This window comes from Hemicordylus capensis, chromosome 5, assembly GCF_027244095.1.
Source record: "Hemicordylus capensis ecotype Gifberg chromosome 5, rHemCap1.1.pri, whole genome shotgun sequence".
Lineage (NCBI taxonomy): Eukaryota > Metazoa > Chordata > Lepidosauria > Squamata > Cordylidae > Hemicordylus > Hemicordylus capensis.
This window is the reverse complement of record NC_069661.1, coordinates 18,246,725-18,260,314: the sequence shown is the minus strand read 5'-3', so window position 1 is coordinate 18,260,314 and position 13,590 is coordinate 18,246,725. Positions and strand designations below refer to the sequence as shown.

The 13,590-nt window shown below is 47.0% G+C and overlaps 1 long non-coding RNA gene across 1 annotated transcript in view; it reads right to left on the bottom strand.

The window, feature by feature from the left end:
* The window catches only part of LOC128326072 (uncharacterized), a 68,802-nt gene that overhangs the window by 17,957 nt on the left and 37,255 nt on the right, over positions 1-13,590 (bottom strand). The window lies entirely within an intron of this gene.

Here is a 13,590-nt window from a genome sequence, read left to right as displayed (position 1 = left end):
TATAGATATACAGTGGATATAGATATAGATATAGATATAGATACAGATTCATAGATATATAGATATAGATATACCACCTAATGGCGCAGTGGGGAAATGATCTGCCTAGCAAGCAAGAGGTTGCCGGTTCGAATCCCTGCTGGTATGTTTCCTGTATCGGGCAGCAGCGATATAGGAAGGTGCTGAAAGGCATCATCTCATACTGTGAGGGAGGAGGCAATGGTAAACCCCTCCTGTATTCTACCAAAAGAAAACCACAGGGCTCTGTAGGCGCCAGGAGTCAACACCGACTCAAGGGCCCAACTTTACCTTTATAGATACATAGATATAGATATAGATATAGATATAGATATAGATATAGATATAGATATAGATATAGATATAGATAGATATAGTACAATATCACACACACACAATTTAATGTCCTGTTCTGAGCAGTGATATTGAACAGTTTTCCCCCTTCTTTTTATTTGGGTCTAGGGGTTGTTGTTTTTTAAATCATTTCAAATTATTAGAATCAGTTTATGGGGAAACATATTCAAGTGTCAGACTTTAAGCATTCCAGGGTCCTCTGATTTGTTCTGGCTCATTGATCTTATTAAAACAACTCTGTGGGCAGCACACCATGAGCCCTTTCTCACGAGCAGTGAGAAAGGACAAGAGGAAGGAAGTGGGGAGGATGCCTTAAATAGCTGACCTCCTTGTAGACGGTCCGGTTCTTCCCTTCCCTGCTGCCTGTAGCAACAAGGGTCAGGGTGTCGGACTCATCACCCTGCATTGCCCCACGTCCCAGAGCTCCCATGATATACCATGCGAGTGTGTGGTGCCTTATGGGGATCCCCCCCTCCCCAAAGCCGACCAGGAGCCCCACAGTCGACCACAGAAACAGGGTTAGGAGAGTGTTCGGTCCCCTAACCTCATTTTGGAGGGTGGCTCCGGAGGCAGGTTTGCCACGGCCACACCGCTGGGGTTAGGCCTGATCCCGGTGATACACATGCATGTGCAAAACCACGCTGGGTTTCCTTAGCCCAGCTTTGCATGTGTGTGTGAATAGCTTCAACGTCTTCATACTCCACAGGACAATGGCATCTCCCCTCTCTAAGCAATGTAAAAGAGAGACTTTTTTCATTTTTGCATCAACCCAAAGTAATTCAAAAGGTATTGCGGTTCCAGTAAGAATGCTTGCCTTGCCTAGAAGCTAATGTACCAGCTCCCTCTAAAAACTCGACAAATAACTTTCCTTTTATCTTGTTTCCTTGCAATGATGTGATTAATATCTATTTTTAGCATGGCTCAGTAGGTAAGCAAGTCATAGGCACCTAGGAAACTGCCTTCTCCTAAGTCAGACCCTTGGTCCTTCTAGCTCAGCACCAGCGGAGCCAGACCATGGGCGGCCCGTGTTGGGACACCACCTCAGCCCCGCTTGCCCCAACTCCTATGTCTGACGTCAGACGTGGGGGTTAGCCATGTCCCCGCATCTGACGTCAGACACGGGGGCATGGTCTAGCTCCCGAACGGGGCTGTGCACCCTGGAAGGCCAGGCCAAACAGGTTTTGAGGACTCTCCTGAAGACCTATAATAAATTCAGATTACAGATTTCTTCAGGGACTGCATTCTACATCTCAGGAGCAGCTACAGAGAAGGCTGAGTCACCACCAGACATACTGGGGGTAACTGGAGATGGACCCCGTCAGATGACCTTTATGTGTGGTGGGGATCATGTAGAAGAAGGCGCTCTCTAAGGTAACTTGGACCCAATCTGTTCTGGGCTTTAAAGGTAAAAACCAGCACTTTGTATTTTGCCCAGAAACATATCGGCTAGGGATGTGCGAAACGTTTCGGGTACAGAATGATCCGTACCTGAAACAGTGAATTTCGGGTGATTTGGATCCGAACCGAATCACCCACGAAGAGCCCAGAATAATTTCGGATCCGAAACGAATCACCCCTGTTTCGGATCTGAAATATTCGGATGTTTCGGCCCTCCATTTAGTGGCCAATAGATCCCCCTCCATTTTGAGCAATGACGTCTATTTGAATTTCCCACCTTTTTGCCTCCCATTGACTTCAATGCAAAAAGGTCTGATGTGACGTCTGCTCGAATTTCAGGTCCCAGGGGCAAAATAGTGGGGTGGTGGTAGTGCCTAATGGGTGGAGGTTACCACCCCAATTGCAGAGGGATTGGGCAAAGGGCTGATTTTTGGTGAATTTCTGAAGTTTTAGTGTCTTTGGGCCAGATAGGGGGCATAATGTGGGATCTGGGCCAAAAGAGTGGGGTGGGGTGGTAGTGCCTAATGGGTGGAGGCTACCACCCCAATTGCAGAGTGATTGGGCAGAGGGCTGATTTTTGGTGAATTGTTGAAGTTTACGCGTCTTTAAGGTTTTCCCCCATTAGGTATAATGGAGGGTGTATTGCTTCATGTCGGGGGGAAAGGGGTGGCCTAGAGCAGTGTGGGGTTGGTGGTAGTGCCGGGCAGGGGCAAGGAAGCTACCTGAATTTTTTCAAAGGACTTGGGCAGAGGGCTGGTTTTTGGTTAATTGTTGAAGTTTACGCGTCTTTAAGGTTTTTCCTCATAAGTTATAATATAATGGAGCTTTCAGCAGCCCCATAAGTGCACTTGGGGGTGCTGGGGTGGCCCAGAGTGAGTGGTGGTGTAGTGCACATAGGGTGCCAACCACCCCCATGGGTTTCTAACCCATGGGGTACAGGGTTGTGTTGTTTCTGAGGTATTCTGAGTGTGGATTCTATGATAGCAAATGAGATTTTCAATGAGACACCATGAATCCACTCTAATTTGCTATCATAGAATCCACACTCTTTGAATTTCCCACCCTTCCAGCCTTCTGATCAGTGAGCTAAATCATGGGCTGACCTGCTGAGAATTCCCTCCTTGTTCCCCACATTGGCCAGGGGAAGGGTTGCTAACCCATGGGGTGCTGGGTTCTGCTGTTTCTGTGGTGTTCTGAGTATAGATTCTCTGGTAGCATATGAAAGTGGATTCTTGTTTTTCACTGAAAATCTCATATGCTACCAGGGAATCTACAATGAACATCTCAGAAACAACAAAACCCAGTACCCCACAGGCTTGTGGGTGTGGGGGTGGTTGGCACCCTATGTGCACTACACAACCCCTCGCTCTGGGCAACGCCAGTACCCAAAACAGCCTGTTTCGGGTGTTTTGTAGACAAAACAAAACACCCATTTTCCAGATCCAAAAGTTTTGTATACAAAACAAAACGCCCCTGTTTCGGCTACAAAATGTTTTGTTGTTTTGGACCTCCATTTTGTGGTGATCTCTGAGTCAGTCTCCATTTTGTGTTTGACATCTCTTTGAATTTCCCACCCTTCCAGCCTTCTGATTAGTGACCTAAATCATGGGCTGACCTGCTGAGAATTCCCTCCTTGTTCCCCACATTGGCCAGGGGAAGGGTTGCTAACCCATGGGGTGCTGGGTTCTGCTGTTTCTGTGGTGTTCTGAGTGTAGATTCTCTGGTAGCAAATGAGAGTGGATTCTTGTTTTTCACTGAAAATCTCATATGCTACCAGAGAATCTACAATGAACACCTCAGAAACAACAAAACCCAGTACCCCACAGGCTTGTGGGTATGGGGGTGGTTGGCACCCTATCTGCACTACACAACCCCTCACCCCCCCAAGTGGAATTATGGGGCTGCTGAAACCTCCATTATTCCCTATGGGAGAAATCTTAAAGACACGTAAACTTCAACAAACCACAAAAGATCAGCCCTTTGCCCAATTCCTTTGAAATAATTCTGGAAGTTTCCTTGCCCCCATTGGGCACTACCACCCACCACACTCTACTCTGGGTCATCCCTTTCCCCTTGATTTGAAGCAATACATTTGCTGGAATCCCCATTATTCCCTATAGGAAAATTCTTAAAGATGTGTAAACTTTAAAAAAGATTCACAAAAAAAATCAGCCCTTTGCCTAATTCCTTTGAAATTTGGGTGGTAGCTTCCACCCATTGGACACTACCACCACCACCCACTCTTTTTGCCCTGGGACCCTTTTTAAAAATCCAAATCAATTCGGATTCGGATTCGGAAAATGTGGCTTCAAAACAAAACAGGGCTGATTCGGATTCAGAAAATTTGGGTACAAAACGGGGATGTTTCGATCCAGATACAAATAGAAACAAGAAAATTCCAAAACGCACACCCCTAATTTGTATCCCATCTTTCAGCAGAAGGTTCCAAGGAGGCTAACAATGAAAATTTGAAAGCCTGTAATTAGACATGCACGAGTGCATAAACATTAAGTCAGCTTGCAGCAAATAGTTTGCCATTTCACACACTGCAGCTCCTAAGATGCAGGCAGTCCCAGCACATGCCATTTCATATATCCATGGCTGGGCCATGGAGACACAACCTCGTTATATGCCATTCAAAAAATAGTAGGAATCCACCTATCTGCAGATCCTAGGTGGCCAGAAAGGACCTCCAATCAGAGCCTCCAGTATGAACCGTCCTGAGAGCCATACTCCTCCACATGGATGAGTATCCGCTTTCCGGATTACATAGGGACATAGGGACATAGGAATCTGCCATATACTGAGTCAGACCATTGGTCTGTCTAGCTCAGCATTGTCTTCACAGACTGGCAGTGGCTTCTCCAAGGTTGCAGGCAGGAATCTCTCTCAGCCCTATCTTGGAGATGCTGCCAGGGAAGGAACTTGAAACCTTCTGCTCTTCCCAGAGCGGCTTCATCCCCTGAGGGGAATATCTTGCAGTGCTCACACATCAAGTCTCCCATTCAGATGCAACCAGGGTGGACCCTGCTTAGCTAGGGAGACAAGTCATGCTTGCTACCACAAGACCAGCTCTTATCTCAATTACATGCTCTACAGTGGTTGGGGTGGTATAAAATGCTCCAGCTTGGCAGGATCGCATTGGAAACGTAAAGGAAGGGTGTGAGCTGTTGGTTGCATAGTCCATGGAACAACGTGTTTTCCCAGCAGGAACCATTCATACTGTGTGCCGCACCCCTCCCCCCCCCAAGAAACTGCACTAGCAGCTGCAGAGTTGCAATTCAGTGTTGAGGAGGTTGCATCTCCTTTTTACTCTCTTAAAGAGAGATGCATGCACACACACTCACACACGATCAAGCATACACAGACAGTTATTCTTTGCCCCCAAGGGCATCTCTCTCTCTCTCTCTCTCTCTCTCTCTCTCTCTCTCTCTCTCTCTCTCTCTCTCTTTCTCTTCTTTCTCTATCTCTTCTTTCTCTCTCTCTTCCTCTTCTTTCTCTTCTTTCTCTCTCTCTTCTTTCTCTCTCTCTTCCTCTCTCTCTCTTCCTCTTCTTTCTCTCTCTCTTCCTCTCTCTCTTCTTTCTCTCTCTCTCTTCCTCTCTCTCTTCCTCTCTCTCTCTTCCTCTTCTTTCTCTCTCTCTTCTTTCTCTCTCTCTTCCTCTTCTTTCTCTTCTTTCTCTCTCTCTTCTTTCTCTCTCTCTTCCTCTCTCTCTCTTCCTCTTCTTTCTCTCTCTCTTCCTCTCTCTCTTCTTTCTCTCTCTCTCTTCCTCTCTCTCTTCCTCTCTCTCTCTTCCTCTTCTTTCTCTCTCTCTTCCTCTCTCTCTCTCTTTCTCTCTCTGGCTGCTGCACATGCAAAGAAAGAGGGTCCACCCCTAACCCCACCCTTAGCATTATTATTGTTATTAGCATTATTAGAACCGCGCGCAAGAACGAGCGAGAGAAGGGGATGCAAATGCTCTCGGGGGAGGGTGGGGAAGGCTGTGCCACAGAACTTGCTTGCAAGCTTGTGGCGGGGGGGGGGGACTTCCGTGCGCAAACCTTCTCAGGGGCGTAACTATAATAGGGCAAGGGGAGACAGTTGTCTGGGGGCCCACTGCCGGGGGGGGCAGAGGCAAGTCACATGACTGACTCCCCCAGCTGCGCACCTGCCCGGGCTTCTTTCAGTTGTATTCATCCTCCGAAATTGATGTGTGTTAAGACCTGGAGCTACCAGAACAGCATGTCTTTCTCTAGTACCATTAAAGGACTTGCATTGTCCACAATTTACAAAACCTTTAAAAAAACAATTTAAGATGATGTTCTATTGTGGCACATAGCTAGGTGTGTGTGTGTGTGTGTGTGTGTGTGTGTGTGTGTGTGTGTGTGCTTTTTGTTACCACTATTCAGCCTCATTTAAGATTTCTTTACTTCATGAGCTGAGCTTCAGTGAGGGGGGGGGCATTTTAAAATCTTGTCCCTGGGTCAACTCCAACCTTGCTGCACCCCTGAACCTTCTTATTGGGGCCGCTGCCTACAGGAACAATGGGATGGCCAAGCAGGAGGAGGGCAGCCCTCTTGCTCTCCGCCCTTCTGCTGCTGCTGTGGCTGCACGCAGCACATTTCCAGCCTCGCCAGAGCATCAGCTTTCTTTTGCACACCGCTTGGGGGAAAGTCAAGGTGTAAAGTTCTTCACAACCCCAGCCAAAATTTACACACAAAAAGTAAATTTAACTGCCCACATCACACCACTTACAGTGCCAAAACAGCATTGTAACCATCCTAAAACTGCTAATTTTTTGCAATGGACATACAACATTATAGCATTAAATTTCAGCGATAAAATCCTGAATAAGGCATCAGAAATGTGAATGGCACCCTGCTGACAGCGTAGTGTCACAACACCAGAAGGCCGGAAGCACACTTAGCAGATATGTTGTGGCACCATAGTAGGGGTTAATCTGGAAAGCCCCATGGCAAAGATTGGCATGGTTCATGGCTGAGTTGCTGATAAGTTTTGCTTTAAACTTGTGATGTCTGGTGCATAAACTCTGAGAACTGATTGAAAGCAGATGGTGCCGTTCCGTTGCTTAAGTATGGCCACATAAGCTGCCTCTTGCTCTTTCCTCCAATACAAACTGACCCCAATCGTTGTTAACAAAGAGGTTGCAAAACCATGGAACTGATTCATAAACTGAGCTGTCAGCCAAATTCGAGCAAACACAAAAAAGTAATTCTCATTCACTGAGCTTTTCCCCAGCTCCCACCCCGCTGGCTCTCAGAAGAGAAGAAAAACCCCTAAGGAGAACAGACACTAGAAAACTATGTGAAGTCACAAAAAACTCTCAGGGAAATTGCACAAGAAAATGCTGGCTTTGCCTCAATGTGCTCCAAAGGTCCTTAAGTGAAGTGATGACCTGGAGCCTAGTCTTCTGTTTAATAGCTGTTAAAGATGTTTCCTGAATGAGTCTGAATATGCTTGCTCAATGGCCATTGAGGGCTGGTGGCTGTTAGCTATAGGACACAACTACCAGCCAGGGTGAAGGCTGCTTGGACCAGTATGCTGCCTGTGTGGTTAAAGTGAACGTTTGGCATTTGAAATGCAGCCAGTGCAGGAGAGGGAAGTTTTCCATTTTTGCCGCTGACTTGGGGGCAAAAGAAAAGACGGAGGGCACCGATGCAAAAAAAAGAGGAAAGGCAACCTCAGAGGTGCACTAGAAATGCTTTTTATTAGGCCCAACATGTTTCAAGTGGATACTCTTCTTCAGAGGAAGCAATAAAGCAACACAGCCTTCTGTCTTATTTAAAAAGAACCAGTTTGACATTCAAAATATAGCCAGTGAAGGAGTTTTTGCAGTTATCTCCGGGTTCCAAGAGTGTTTTTTTGTTCTGGGGGTAGGGCAGTGCCAGAGGGGGAACTGATGCTACATCAAAGACTAGCACCATCTGCCGGGGTGCTTGCCTCCTCCTTTTCCATGCCAGCGTATATATCTGCTTTTACGCAGATAGGGTAACACACACACACAAAATCACCACCATAAATCTTCAGTACTCTCTTCTCACCAGGAAACTGGCATGGTAAAAAGAAGTCCTTTGAAGAAGTGGGAAGCTGTGAAAAAATATCAGTGTCACAGAGCCATCCATGACAACAATGGAACTCTATATGTTAGGAACATAGGAAGCTGCCTTCTACTCAGTCAGACCCTTGGTCCATCTAGCTCAGTATTGTCTACACAGACTGCCTGCAGCTTCTCCAAGGTTGTAGGCAGGAGTCTCTCTCAACCCTATTTTGCAGATGCCCGGGAGGGAACTTGTAACCTACTGCATGCAAGCATGCAGATGCTCTTCCCAGAGCGGCCCCATCCCCTGAGGGGAACATCTTATAGTGCTCATACAGGTAGTCTCCCATTCAAATGCAAACCAAAGCAGACCCTGCTTAGCAAAGGGGACAATTCATGCTTGCAACCACAAGACTAGCTTTCCTCCCAGGAGTTCCCAATCTTTTTAAACAAGTGCACCCCTTCTTTTGCAAACCTTCAACTCAGGTACACCAGAGAGAGAGAGAGAGAGAGAGAGTTTGTTTGTTTGTGGGTTACAGTTATGAGAAGGACTACTCCACTCACTGGTTAACATCTAGACTAAATTAATCATCAGTAAAGTAAAGTAAAATAAAGTAAAGAAAAGTGTGCCGTTGAGTTGGTGTCGACTCCTGGTGACCATGGAGCCCTGTGGTTGTCTTTGGTAGATTACAAGAGGGGTTTACCAACTCCCAATGAAATTAATGGGGAAAGTAAACTTCTCCCATAAATTGCAATAAGACTGTTTATGAGTAACTTTATCTGGATTTAAGCCAGGGACCAAAGTAGCTCATCTCATCACTGCCACACTGTACTATTCACTTCAGTGAAAGTGCTACTTTTCAGAAGACTGTCAGTTAGACTGAAGGGAGGGGTGCACTGAGCTTCAGCACATAGCCAGCCAGTGAGGAGCAGGGTCTTCATTCTCTTCCCGCCCCTTCTGTAGCAGACACATCGCAGTTGGTATGTCAGCATCAAGCCAGCAATCCTTAGACAGGGAACAAATAGTGTAGTTGCAGCATAGGGAGACAGGAGGACCCCCAGGGAGCCCTACAAGTACCTCCTGGGGTACTAGTACCACCCTGTTTGGAACCCCTGTGTTAAAATGTCATTGCACCTTAAGCTCATCATAGGGCTAAGTTATACCAGAAAAGGCTCAGGGCTGGTTTAGGTGATACATTGAACTGGTCATTGAAACTGTGTGGGAGAGAAGCACGGGCAAGCATATTTCTCCCCCATGTGGCATGCTGGTCTCTACTCGTGCAGGTGGGCAGTTTGTCCACAATTTTTGTAATCCCAACCCAAATGGGATCACTAGCATGTTCATATAAGACACAATAAAATAAAATTAGTGGATTCAGTCAGTGTTCCCTCTAACAGGGATTCCCAGATGCTGTGGACTACAACTCCCATAATCACCAAACAAAAGCCATTGCAGCTGGGGATTCTGGGAGTTGTAGTCCACAATGTCTGGGAATCCCTGTTAGAGGGAGCACTGGGTTCAGTTATAACAGCAGTGTGATCTCATCTTTGTGATTCTCAGCACATCTATAGCAGTAAATGAGAATGCTACCACTACAATTAGGGATATTTAATTATATAGCACTTTTTTTAAAATGACAACCACCTCGAAGCTGTTTACATAGAAAAACAAATAATAAACACGTTTGATGGTTCTCTGTCCCAAAAGGGCTCACAATCTAAAAAGAAACACAAGGTAAATACCAGCAACAACCATAGGAACATGCCTTATACTGAGTCAGACCATTGGTCCATCTAGCTCAGTATTGTCTACACCAAGGATTCTCAATGTTGTGTCCCCAGATGTTATTGGACATCAACTCCCATAATCCCCAAACAAAGGCCACAGGGGCTAGGGGTGATGGGAGTTGAAGTCCAATAATGTCTGGGGACCCAACGTTGAGAATCCCTGGTCTACACTGACTGGCAGCATCTCTCCAAGATTACAGGCAGGAGACTTTCCCACCCCTACCCAGAAATGCTGCCAGGGAGTGATCCTCCGCTACTGAGCTATGGCCTCACTTACAGCAGATGGTGCTCACATGTAGCCATCCATTCAAATGTGAACCAAGGCAAACCGTGCTTAGCAAAGGGGGCAATTCATGCTCACTACCACAAGACCAGCTCTCCACCATGTCTCTCAACCACTGGAGGGCTGCTGTGCTGGGGCTGGATAGGGACAGTTACTCTTTCCATGCTAAATATAGAAGAATCACCACTTTAAACTGGTCTTGTGGTGGCCAACATGACTTGTCCCCTTAGCTAAGCAGGGTCCACCCTGGTTTGCATTTGAATGGGAGACTACGTGTGTGAGCACTGTAAGATGTTCCCCTCATGGGATGGGGCTGCTCTGGGAAGAGCAGAAGGTTCCAAGTTCCCTCCCTGGCATCTCCAAGATGGGGTTGAGAGAGACCCCGGCCTGCAACCTTGGAGAAGCTGCTGCCAGTCTGTGTAGACAATACTGAGCTAGATGGACCAATGGTCTGACTCAGTATATGGCAGCTTCCTATGTTCCTATGTAATGCTGCCTCTTTGCTCAGTTAGCAGAAGTAAATAATAATCAGGCAATGTGTGTTTGTGTCTTGACATGTGTTCACCATTCCAGTTTTTTAAAATATAGTTTTAATATAGTGGTTGAGTTCTTCAGAACTGCCTCTAGGATGATGAGAAGTGGCCCTGGACGTGGTCCCACGCAAATTGCAGAACTCTTCTATGCACTCGCCAAGGGAATCTATCATGGCTCCCATAACATACCAGTAACAGTTTTTGCTGACTGATCCTTAGCTTGGAAACTGAGCACACTTTAAAATACTTCAAAGTAGTTTCCGAACAGCAGGGGCAGGTCATTCATGCCATCCCCCGCCCTACACCCCGATTAGATGATGGTGCATCAGTGACAATGTGCATGCTCACGCTTCTCCCCAGTGGTGTAGCGACGTCATTGGTGGCAGCCCGTGTCCAAATCTTTGGTGTGCTGCCTGCCATTCCCACTGCTCACCTGTTGCCTCCCCTCTCTCCATCTGCCAACAGCACCTCTCCCCAGCCCTGGGGCTCACTCCCTGCTCTCTGCTCCCCTGCCACCTGTGTGGCGGCTCCACTAAGCATGTAGTAGCTGTAATACGAATACGGTGAATATTTATATACCGCTTTTCAACCAAAGTCCCCAAAGCAGTTTACATAGAAATACTTAGATAGATAGATAGATAGATAGATAGATAGATAGATAGATAGATAGATGCTCCCTGTCCCCCAAAGAGCACACAAACACCAGCAACAGCCACTGACAGGGCCAGTTTATCTCCCATTGCTAAATAAAATCACCACTTTTAAAAGGTGCCTCTTTGCTCTACTAAGAAACCACATGGCTCTGTGGTCACCAGGCGTTGACACTGACTCGATGGCACAACCTTTCCTTTTTCCCTTTCTTTGCTCTTTTAGCAGGAGTAAGGCACAACTGGCTTGCTAAGGTTTACCAGCTGCGTCTCTGTATTATTATTATTACATATATAAATATTATATATAATATATAATAAATATATATATATAAATAAACAACTTTATTTGATAGCTGCCTCATAACAAATTGTTCTCTGGACAGCTCACAACAATACAATAAAAACATAAAATTAAAACACATAACACAAAACAAATTACAACAGAAAATAGAAAATACTGTACAAAACATTTAATTTTTTTTAAATCAATTTTTTTTAAAAGCCTGAGTGGGCTTAATGACGTAAAAGCCCATCACTGGGCCCAGTTATAGTTATGCCACCGCCTCTCCCTGCTTGCATGGAGGTGGGTTGATCAGAGTATTGTCTGAAGTGGCTCTTAGTCAATTTGGTTCTGTATCAAGGTTCAAAATAATAAGCACTGCAAAAATAAGCTAAAGTCCAGAGCTATGGATCTTGAACACTTCCTTCTCCAAACAAGAGAACTAACAGTAAATCATTTCATCTGATATGCTGGCCTAAAGAATAATCCATTGAAAATTCTGTACATGGAAATCACCACTGGGGGGGGGGGATAATTTATGCCTCAAATTAGAATAGCTAATCAATTAGTGTCAGGAGTCTTTTAAGAGAGGGCGAGGGGAACACAGCATTCTATTGAGTTGGAGCATCCATCCATCTAATGCAGTGCTGTCTACACTGACTAGCTCCCTCTCTCCAAAGTACATAGGAAGCTGCCTTCTACAATTGGTCTATCTAGCTCAATATTGTCTACACTGACTGGCAGCAGCTGTCCAAGGTTTCAGGCATTTCCCTGCCCTACTTGAAGATGCAAGGGATTGAACCTGAGATCTTCTGCACGCAAACAGAAGTGCTCTTATCCCCGGACCTTGGGGCCCCGGCCCATGGCCTCTAAGGTCCAGGGGGCCTCCAAAGGCTGGGCGGGGGGAGCTCCTGCTGCCACCCTGCACCAGCCACCACTGCCCTGCCCTGAGGCCAAACCGCATCCTGGGTGGAGCGGAAGGGGCCTCTGGGCAGCCACTGAGAAATGTGAAGTGCTCCAGCGCACCTGCACAGTTGGAATAGAGTTCAGCTCACCTCCCACCCCCTGGCGGCTAGAATTATTGGGAAAATCTGCAGTTCGGCCTCGCGGCGGCGGGGGGGAACCCACAGTGGTGGAGAGAAGCTTGCGGCCACAAGGGGCTCGCGGTGCAGGGGGGCATCACAGCCATGGGGGAACTTTGCAGAGCGGGGCCCTGTGGCCACAGTGAGAGGTAGGGGTGTGCACAGAACTGGCTGGCCCGGTTCGGTTCGAGTCCAAACTGGACTTGAACCAGACTGGCCAAGTTCAGTCCAGCCCCCATCAACCCCCCCTGGTCCAGTCCAGGGGGGCCACAACATTTTTAAAAATTTTAAAATAAATAACATTACCTCCAGCCCCTTCAGGGGGCTTCATGTACGCTGCAGGGGAGTCCATGAAGGTTCCCCCTCCCCCCGCCGGCCTCTTACATCACCGCTGCAGCCAGGTAAAATCACTCTTTTTGGCCCGTTTGGGCCTCCATAAGTGCATGCGGCGGACATTTTGGCCACCACCTCACATGCATAAATGGCCTCTGCGAGGCCTGGCATGGCCCATGGCCTCGCAGAGGTCATTTGCACATGCGCAGCGGCATTAAAAAACAACAACAGACTTGTCCAGAGGTTCGGTTCTGGTCTGGATGGAACTGAGGTGGGTTTCGGTTCGATCCCGAACCCACGAACCTCCAGACCGATCTGCACATCCCTAGTGGGAGGCCTCGCGGCAGGTGCAGTCCGGGCATCAAAATTACCTCAGTGCGCCACTGCATGCAAATCACCACTGAGCTACAGCCCCATCCCTACTGGCCATGTTAGCATCAACAACAGTCTCCACTGTGCTAGCACAGCTGCTAGGTACAGATGCAAAGGGTTGAACCTAGGACCTTCTGCATGCAAAGCGGATGCTCTAACCGTGAGTTACAGCCCATCTCCAGTCTTTGTTAGCTCTGCTACCTAATCCAGGGAAACGGCAGCTTCAGGGATAGGGAGATTTCCCTCAGAATCACAGAAGGGGCGGGCAGGCTTAAACCTTTTCACTCCCATGACAATCCTTATCAAGGCTCTCATGGCTGCTTTTTTTTTTTTTTTAAGATGTTGAGATGGTGATGTCACTTATTAATGTCACTTCTTGTTTGACCCAAAGATCCTGTAAATTATTGATGCCAGGGATTAGATCTGGGATTAGACTTCTGCACAACAAAACATGCAGGGGCAG